This window comes from Chroicocephalus ridibundus, chromosome Z (assembly GCF_963924245.1).
Source record: "Chroicocephalus ridibundus chromosome Z, bChrRid1.1, whole genome shotgun sequence".
Classification (NCBI taxonomy): domain Eukaryota; kingdom Metazoa; phylum Chordata; class Aves; order Charadriiformes; family Laridae; genus Chroicocephalus; species Chroicocephalus ridibundus.
In genome coordinates, this window is record NC_086316.1 from 84,179,992 (window position 1) to 84,190,400 (window position 10,409).

A 10,409-nucleotide genomic window follows, 5' to 3' on the forward strand; every position below is an offset into this window, starting at 1 on the left:
AGAAGAAACCCTCCTGGATGAGCGAGCACGACCGGGAGACATTTAGAGATCTAAGGGAAGGCTGCAGGGTTAACGCCTGGGAAGGAGAAGTCCTGCAAAGGAGCCCCCATTTTTACCGCTAGAGCTTTGCACTGAAAAAAACTTAATATAATGCTTGCAAGAGAGGGCTTTGCCTTTTATCAATCACATATTTAGCATCCAGCTGCCAGGGGAAGGTGCGCAGGGAGCAGAGCGGGAGCAGGGAGGGGAAGAAGCTCATCCATATTATTTTTTTCTTACATGGCAGATACCGGTTTTCCATGCACGCTGCCAGCTCCACACAAACTGGTTTTGTTTTTTCCACGCTTTACGTTGAGAAACAAGGCTTAGACACAAAACGCTGGCCCTGATGAAATGTGGAAAGAGGCCGGGCTGGCTCTTGGTGACTGCTGCGATTCATCTGACTAAGCAGCAATTGACATTTGGGCTTGGTGGGTTCTCAAGTTTCCCTCTAGTAAGATATGGGCTGACTCGGCAGCAGCCAATCTGGGTCGGAGGCTGCAGATGATGCCGGAGGGAGGCGAGGCGAGGAACGCGCACATCCCAAATGACAGAACACTGCGTAAGCGCAGCTCCAGCGAGCCTGACCTCAGCTGCACCAGATGTGTGGCACCACTGCCCCGTCCTCCCGCACCTTCTGGGGATGCTGTTCAGCTGCAAATTCCTCTCTTTTTTTTCTTTTTCTTTTTTTTGTTTTCCACATTTCTTGGGGGCTTGTACTTGTTTTTGCTTTTCTTCACCGAGTTACAAGAGTTTTGTTTTTTCTGTTGCCGCGTGGTTTAAATTCTGTTGTAATCGGAGGCAAGTGGAAGCTGTTTTACAAGACTAGCATTAAATTTCCCAACCCAGGTTGAGCTTGGTGCAATGTAACCAGCAGCATAAAGGGAAATCCTTTCTGTAAGCCAGCGTTTCAGAAGAAACCCGGTTAAATTGAAATCATACCAAGCTCGCTGAGAGCTGGCTGCGTGTTGCAAGGAGCCTGAGCTGAATCCACAACTCAGACATGTCTTCCCTGGATGGAGAAAATCCCAGCCAGACACCAATACCACAGTCGAGTCTCCCGAGAGGTGTAACCCACAAAAAATCCCACTCTGGATGGATGTGTCACTGCCCAAGCACAGCCAGCCAGCTGGAAGGAGCTGGTTGTAGCGTGTTTTCCTTTGATGCCTAAAACTTTAAATACGATTTAGTAGAGAAACTTTGGGGTACCGAAAAGAGCTATAAAATCCTTTAAGCTTTACATTTCTCTACCGTCGCCGCATCCACATGTTTCCTCTGCCTCCCCACCCTGAGACTTTGCTACAAGCAAGGACTAACACAGGGGAATTGCAGCATAACTAACACGAATACTAAAATAAGTGCCATTATAAGGGTTGTTAAAAGTATTACCTGTTCCCGATTCGAGTACTACAATCCTCCTCGACAAAACTTAGAACAGATTTGCACAACACAGTTTTCCAACGAGTAAAAATCCTTTATCACCTTATTTTGCACCAGACCCCTCATGGCTGTCGCTTGCAGCCTCCCAGTTCCTAACAGGGCTGTCCCTAAAGACCCGCTTGTCACGCTGCCTTCCATTTCTTGAGACCTCCGATGAGTGGAAATGAAATGTGCAGAACTGGTTGCAAAACTCGGGCAAAATAAGTTGAGCACAAACATAAACACATCTCTTAGGCGACAACAAGCCTGCACGAACCCTGAAGTCCCAACAGGCATCCACTCCTCCAAAAAGGGACCCTGACCCATTGAAACGCGTGCGGAAAAAAAAAACATTAACTCCAGACCTGTTGAACGCTGCAAAGTCACAGCTCATAAACTCTATTTGCCAGGTGTCACCATCCCTAGTCTTCAGGTGATGGCTGGCTTTCTTCGTAGCACCTGGCTGGCCCAAAGCAGAGCCCCGCTGCTCTCTGCCAGCCCAGTGGCAGGCATCAGCAGGACTTCGGGCAAAACTCAGCTCACCACCAATGCCATCTCTTTGTAGGAAGAGATGTTGGAGCTCTCCTAAGTTGGGTCTCAGGCCATTGTGTCTGCTGGTGATCAGCCATGTGATGTGACTGCAGGGACACATAGTTTTCACGGGTGCTGCACATGGTCACAGTCCAGTCATGCAAGATACGGTGCGTTCCTGAGCACAAAGTACACCTGAGATACTCATCTCATCTGCAAATACCAGACGGGCCTTTTCAGAGGCAGTTTTGAGAGCGCTAATGTGGACAAACGATGGCTATGAACAGTCTAGCCTCAGTGGCCCACACAAACAACCCTGTAAGAGCAGCTACGGTAGCACTTCACAGCATCTTGACAGATAAAACTGCACTCTAGATCATCCCAAAGAACCTCTGCAGACTCCGAAAATACTGTAGCACATCCTGACCTCCCCTTGATGCTCTGCTTGGCTCAAGGCATCAGCCCCAGAGCATTCGGTCCGATGAACATCCCACAGCCATCCAGCCTGCAGAAGACCTCACTCCAGCTGCCAAGCACAGGAGCTGCAGGTGGTGACGGAGCAGGTATAACCAGCGTGCACCGCCTGCCAGAGAACTTCCTGCTGAGCAAGACCAAAGCCCAAGCCCAAACGCGGTCCAAAATAAACAATGGGAGAATCCACTTGTCTGAGGAACAGCTTGTCCAGGTCATGCTGTTGAAACCTCAAGTGCATTACGGCAGAGTAACACCGTCCTGACGGGCACCTCGGCCATTTCAAAGGCTACATACTCAAAGTTTTTAAGCACAGCTACAAAAAATGGAAATAAAGAGGTCAAACCCAGGAGAATGGCCATGCCTTATACCACAGACTGATCCCGAGTCCTGCATATTTGCTCCGATTGTATTTAGCATTCATACACAGGTGAAAGGGGACCACTGCAAATCCAGCTCTGAGTACTGCCAGTGGTGCAGTTCTGTGTCTCACAAGAGACACAGAAATAAGTCTTTCTTTCCCCATTCCTCAGGAAGGGTACAAGTGGGTTTTTGGCTGTCCCAGGGGAAGACGAGCAGGTTTAACATTGGCCCATAGGGAGACAGTGGGCTGGAAGGTCTTGCATCCTAAGGCACACTGCAAGTACATCTCTGACATCTCCCTGGAGGGCAAGGAAGAAGACAGGTTGTTTAAACTGTCCTCTAAAGTCATCCATAGCTTTCCTTATTCTAGCACTGAGCTGCACTTCTACCATTTAACCTTCGGGTTGAGACTGGATGAGTCCCACCACGTTTAGCAGCTACATTCATATATGTGCATAACTCCACTTCTATCATCCAGGCGTTGAGACCTGAAACGGCAGGAGAGGGATCTCCTTTACTCCTTCACAGCACAAGGAGAGCTTGGAGAAAACTACCACAAAGCCTGCAAAAGCCAGTGATGCCTCAGCTCATGGGCTGCCTGACCATCAAACTACCAGCGCCGTATACACACATGCAACAAGCAGCTCTGCAACTCACATAAAACATTTTTAGAAATACAGTCGCCATCACTAGAACCTTGTTTTCCCTGGGAAGTTTTCCTTTGTTCTTCAATCCTAGCCCCTCATGGCTAGAAGAGGGCAGGGGGAGCTCCAGTTGCAAGTTTTCTAGCAGTTTAACAAATACCTTGATAAACTTCAGCATATTTATGGTGGTTGTTGACCTAAAGGATTTTATTTCTATCCAATGCATGCTTTAAACAGCTGATGGTCACTTCAAAACATGCCAAACTGACCCCTGTACTGGCCTCAACAGGGCTCACAAATCATAAATTTACGTAAGAAATAAAACTTCCCCTAGGACAAACAACAGACTGTACAAATGCGTTTGTTCAGCAATTGCTGAGAACACTCATTTCTTAATCAGACTTTGTGAATGCGGCACACACCAACGTAACCTCATCTTACCTCATCTGGGATTCGGACTATGTGCTCGCACAGCGGCTGTGCAACGCAAAGGAGTACGGTAGGGCTCGAGTGCCAGGTCAGGGCGAATCAAGCAGTTGCGCAAAACAGTAAGGACCCCCCCCCCACTCTTAAATCCACATCACAATACCCACATCTCCATTTTGGGGAGCTAAGGATCCTCCTTTGGTGGGCTGGAACTCTTTATCACAAGCAGATCAGGAGCTGCTTCAGCTGGTGACGCTGCACGTGACTGATTTGAATGTCAGGTGTTGAATCACACCACGGAGCTCCCCACCTGCAACCTGTTCTTGGCCAACGTCAACAGCAGGGCCACATTGGGAAACAGCCAGCAAGCCTGCAGCCAGGATAAGCTTAAGGGTTGGAATGGAAAATGAGAGCAGGGCCATAAATTGGGAAGTTAGGTTTTGTCTAATTATCGAAAATATGCTGGATTCTGACATCCATTTTGTGCAACGTGCTACAGCATCGTACCTGGCACTATCAAGGGTATATAATACTTTAACAAGCTGCCTCGTAGAGGGAGTCATTTTGGAAGTTGAATGTACTTTATTTCACAAAAAAATAACCTTCTACTCTTCAACTTTTAGCTGAGAGTTGACCTAATAGCTCCGCTCCTGAATTCTACCCATGGCTTCAGCCAAGGCCCAAAGGCTGCAACCTACTGACTTCGGCTCAAGCCTCGCACAAGGGAATATGTTGAGGAAAGTGGTGGGTAGAAGAGGGAGCGAGCTTGGGAATCCAGCCTTTGGATGCCTGCGCTGTGCAGTTTTGCATCTTAGAATCATAGAATGGTTTAGGTCGGAAGGGACCTTAAAGATCATCTTGTTACAGCCCCCCTGCCCTGGGCAGGGACACCTCCCACCACAACCGGTTGCTCCAAGCCCCGGCCAACCTGGCCTTGAACCCGTCCAGGGATGGGGCAGCCACAGCTTCTCCGGGCAACCTGGGCCAGGGGCTCACCACCCTCACAGCAAAGAATTGCTTCCTCAGATCTCATCTAAATCTCCCCTCTTTCAGTATCTTGCTTCCAATTGTCATTTGTACTTTTACGTATTCTTTTACAAGATGTTCTTCAGATCCATGGATGGGAGACAGGAAAGAATGACAGGAGCCAACCTGCACCATCAAACTCCATCAGAGAATCCCCTGACGCACAAAAATCTTGCTTCTGCTGGCAGTCCTTGAGAAGCAGGCTGAGGTATGAGAGGAAGTTCAACACACCTGTAGCAATCTCATGGAGAGGCTCATTCCAGCAATGGCACATCTAGCTATCGCTACAGCCTCCGAGCTATCTCCAGAAGTTGTACCACCTAATTGCACAAATGCCTAAGCAACAGGTACTGTGAACAAGGAGAGAACAGGGAAGTAAAGGAAGAAAGAAAGAAAGAAAAAAGAGAACACGCCTATATGGGAAGAGCCCCGAGCTACTTCTCCTCCATCACACGCGCGCTGATGGGAGTCACTGACGCTTCCCAGGAGAGTCACAGTGAAATCCTTCCCATCTCAGAAGCCAATGATTTAGACTGGAATTACACAGGTGGTAGCGACATACCGCAAATTCTTTGGGTTTGATTGGCTCTAAAATGATTCTCAGGGAATCTATTTTTAGGCCTGCGATTGCATTTTTCCGTGGCACTCAATCACCCTGCCTCCCACCCCAGCACTGGGCAGAGTGAGTAAAGGCAGCCACTGTTAGCTAAAGTCAGAGACCAACCCTCCAGCACAGGAAACATAAACAGATTTGAGCAAGGAACAGACCTGCTTTGAAGTACAAGAGTCATAGGTCCACCACTGAGATATCTGGAAGCCATTTTAAGAGAGCACCAGCTCATGCAACACGAAGCGTTGAGCAATATGAAGTTCTTGAGAACCTGATGCCCGAGGGCTTTAGTGCATGGTCACCATGTTACTGCAACCGTAGGAAGAAGTTCCTAGAGGAACTCACACTCTGTGTGCTGGTAAGGGAGAAGGCATCTAAGGGAGGCTGAGAGACATACTGCAGTGAAGGACGGGGAGTCACATCAGTCACATCACCCTGCATTCGCTTGATCTTCTAAAGTCATGCCGAACTATAAGTAGGCAAGCGATTGTAGTAGATCCAATGGGACTAATCCCACAGTGAAACTACGCTTATGCTCGTACATACCCGATCACAGCTTTCTCCTGAAGCAGAGATCCTAACGCACACGGTTCTGCATGGAGCACCAGCACTTGGGCTTCCCAATCTCCAGGATGTAATTCTATCAGTACAGAAGCTGGAGACAGGACATCCCTGGTCCCTGCATTCTATTTTAGAAATCGAAATAATGACTAAATACTGGTGGCTGCGTAGGGTAGTTTTGTTCTGTGTCCAACACCCGCCACAGTGAGTTCTTGGTTATGTCCACGCTTGCCTTTTGCTGCAATTTCTACCCACTCCATCCTCTACTTCGTACTTAGTCTACTCCATACTCTGTTTCCTTATTACCTTCCCCTGAAGCTCAAGTATTTCAAGACTGACACTTGCCCCTGTTGGAGTAGCAGTCATAAATTGCCGAGTTCCGCTTTTTGTTCACCACAACCTTACATGCTTTTCTCCAAATTAGTCAAAATTTTTATGCTTCTACCAACTGTCGCTTTGCTGAATCTCACAGTTTTGTTCTTACTCTTAAAATGCGATTTAGAAGTTTCTGGAGCCTGACGAGTATATTTTTTCTTAAAAAGAGTGTAACTTTAGTTTTGTGTAGCTGAGCGTGAGAAAAAACTCCTGAAAGTGAGTTGTTTAATAGTCAGTTCAATGATTAGACGTCCAGTAAATACAACTTCCCAGTGCTCTGCCAGCTCTTAAGTTCTCCCTTCTGTGTTACATTACATTATCTTCCGCTTCACACTCTTTGTAAATTTTTCAAATCCCCTTTCAAGACCCGAAAAATCTCTATTTATAAACAACCACAGCAGAGGGGAAAAACACTGTAGTGCAAAATATTCTTACAAGCAAAACAAAACGCCCAATGATTTTATCATGTGTATTTTGTACTAGAGCTAAATGTTTATGAAGAGGAATTAAGATTTTTATTTTTTTTTTTCTCCCAGGCAACAGCTATAATAGATATGCTTCTAGAGAAAATACGTGAAATAGAAGACATACGCTCAAGAAAAATGTTTGGCTACAGTACTGGGAGGAACTTGCAGAAGAATCTAACAGCATAAAAATTCTGAGCTCCAACTTGCTGCCAACGTTAAGATCTCTCAAAGTAAAACTCGGGTGAGTTTTCCTTTGAGATGTAGTCAGGTGGTGTTTCCAAGCTCCGTTAACTGACTAGGTAGTAACAGGAAGGACAAACGTTTCACATCGGTTATCAGGCAGCAACAGACAAATAAAAGCCCCCAAACCTTTCCCCTCTTCCTGCTCCTTCCACCCCCATAGTTCATAGCTTTTGGCCCACAGAAGCAAAAAAAGCATAAAATCAGAAGGATCTAAGTGGCACGGGGCTAATGCACCGGCTGTGACACCTGTGTTTGGGACAGCAATGGACCATCCAGTCTGATGGCAGCAGCCAGGCTCTGCCCCCCTCCACCACCACGGGCAGAAATCCGGTCTGCCTGCTCTTGTGTCTAGGTCAGGCACCGCAATCTCTCCATGGACCGGCACCTTTCCTGTCCTGAGCTTGCTGTGTGAAGCTGCTGCGCAACAGCTCACCGTCTCGCTGAATGAGATGGAAGCTATGGTTTCACAATCATTAAGGCCACATTTGGGCAATTCCTGATCTCTCAGAAAACAGATTCAGCCCAGGTAGGGTGTGAACGTACATTCCCTGCTTCTGCTGAATCAGACTAAGAGCCTGACCACCAGTGGAAAAACAATAGCTGCTCTGGCTTAGTACCTGCCAGGATGAATTTATCATGCTGACAATTTCAAACAGCTGTGGGTTAGCAGCCTGAGTTTACACCCGATCTGCCCTGCAATTCCTGTGGCTACACCATTTTGACCTGGCATTACTAGCCCTACAGCTGGATTTGTTATCAAACAGCAGCCTTAAATAAGCATAAAGTGGTTACCCTTTTATCTTAACTCACCTTCCATGAGAAATACTTATCCGTTATAAAACTAAAACCAACAATCATGTTCCAATCTACCTGTTCAATTTAATTTTTCGTGTAAATGTACCTAAGTCAGCAAAGACATCAGTAGCACAGGTTCCTTGTAGCTGTTTTCAGAAGAGGGAAATCGCACCCCCGTTATTAAACCCTTAGCTTGTGAACTCTCCGAAGGGTTAATTTCTCCCCCATGCCCCTCAGCACCCCAGTGCAGCATCCAGCTGACCCAGTCAGACAGGGACTCTGCTAGGTGGAGAGGCGAGACGGAGCCCTGCCCAGTTTAACAGCATCCCGCCAGATGGAAAACATCTGGATTTACAGCTTGTGGAAAAGCTTATTAGAAATAGTCTCACAGTGAGGCGAGACTTGCCTGAAATGGTGCACTTTAGCAGCCCCATCTTAATTACTGGAGCCCCACTAGCAGCATAACAGAAATAATCCAGAAAGGAGTGCAACAGGTAAATCTATCTCTATCAGGTCTCTGTACCTTCTCCCTCTCTCTCACAAACAGTTGCTTAGGATTAAGGTCTAAGATTCTCTTCTTCATCTTCTGCCAGATATAGTACCTCAGTCATCATCTTGTTGAACAAGTCCTCTCAAATTGCAGTTGGAAGACACTCTGTAAAACAACAAATGCTTTCTAAATCACTTGAAAATCAAGCAGCACCAAAGACTCTGGGGTGCCCAGTAGCAAAGATGTGTCGGTATTGCGGGGCACCTGCCTGTTTAAAACCCACAAAAGGAGAAATGAGACCTGAAATTCTGAGTGATTCAGTTCCAAGGTTAACCCAGCCCGCGCTTGCGAGGAAAGCTGCGCGACTATATGGAGGACAAATGCTTTTGCAACACAGGGAGGGCTGCAGGGTGTTTAGAACGCACCACCCAGTGGTAGAAAGCTACATCGACATTTATGAGTAAATACCGCCCAGCTTTACGCGGGCAATGAATAATTGCCACAACGGCTTTCTTTTCTCACACATTTTAAGAAAAAAAAAAAAAATAAAAAAAAAATCAACATTTTCATTATACTCTATAATAACTCACACAAAAATAAAGAATACAGCTGAGCCTAAAAAGACAAAAAACCCAAAACAGTATGCACTTGGTACAATCAATGTATGCAATTATCCCTCTGAAATCTAACACACTTCATCTGTATCCTTTGCTCTTTCCAGGACACTATTAAATTGCCCCAATCCTGATTGCTCTCAGCAGAGATGCCTTCATTTCCCAAAGGCAGAAACACAGCTCTTACCATTGTTCTATCTGGGAAACTGGAGAACACGCTTTGGAATGATGTGCAAGGATCAGATATTATGGCTGTTATTCTGTAATAAATTGGACTTGCTAGTAAAGACAGGCTCAGAGCAAATCCTCAAGGCTAGGCATCCCTATATATTGTGGAAGACTGGCTTAGGAATCAAATGTCAGTGCTGGTGTTCATCTTTAATAATAACTCGGTAAGAAAAAGTCAATTTTCTGAAGCACAGCAAACTGTGTTTGCGCACGACTGAGCACAGGGCCGTGTTTTGCACTTCTGGGAATACCACGCTCTAGGTTTGAAAGTGACATCAGGAACTACAGAAGAGGAACGCAATATATTCCCCCAAAAAACAGAGCATCCACGCACCTTTCAGAAGAAGGACTTCTCCCTGGAGACACCGACAACTCACTTGATGACTGGTAATCTCCAGAGAGCGATTCCCAATGGTCTCAACTGTTCAACGGTTTACTTAACACAAAGTGCCCCTTTTGGCATCAGTCTAACAAAGCAGCCACATTTTACATGGGCAACAGAGAGCAGAAGCACATGTTTGGACAATCCTCACCCTAAACGTGAACACGTAGGTTGGTTTCTAACCTAAAGAAGGGATTGCACGCTCCCTAACCAAACTTTAGAGGGAGTGTTTATGCCACCAGGCGCTGCAACCTGAGACCACAGACAGGTAAAAAGAAAGAAATTAAGTTTACTCCCAAAACAAGAGCATTTTCGCTTAATGTCCCTGAAAAAGCAGACACTGAACTTCAAAATCCAGACGTTGTGGGAGAAGTTGCGTCTATCAGAAGCGCAATACGTCAAGTCCCAGTAACTTCATGGGAAAGGATTGCACCGTTTCACTGTAGCATGACAAAGCCCCCCATCAGAGGCTTTTCCAGGAAATGAACAGGATAAAAATGGAATGATAGGGGAATAAGCAGATGGCTCCACAGCAAAGAAAGGTTATTAGCAGGATATACAGTCATCTGTGCTGATAACACGGTCATAAGTTATCTGGAAAATGAGGTGGACATCATGATGCATTTTGCAGAACATACACAATTATTCAGGATGACCAAATTCAGCTCTTACAGCTAGAATTACACGTGGATCTCAAAAAACTGAATGATAAGAGAGGGGAATGA

At 46.3% G+C, this 10,409-nt stretch overlaps 1 long non-coding RNA gene across 1 annotated transcript in view; it reads right to left on the reverse strand.

Moving 5' to 3' along the window:
* Positions 1–8,627, reverse strand: part of LOC134508801 (uncharacterized) — an 88,932-nt gene extending 80,305 nt beyond the window's left edge. The window contains exon 1 of the long non-coding RNA XR_010069150.1: positions 8,494–8,627. This is a non-coding gene — a long non-coding RNA (uncharacterized LOC134508801). The remainder of the gene's footprint in view (positions 1–8,493) is intronic.
* Between the last annotated feature and the right edge of the window lie 1,782 nt (positions 8,628–10,409).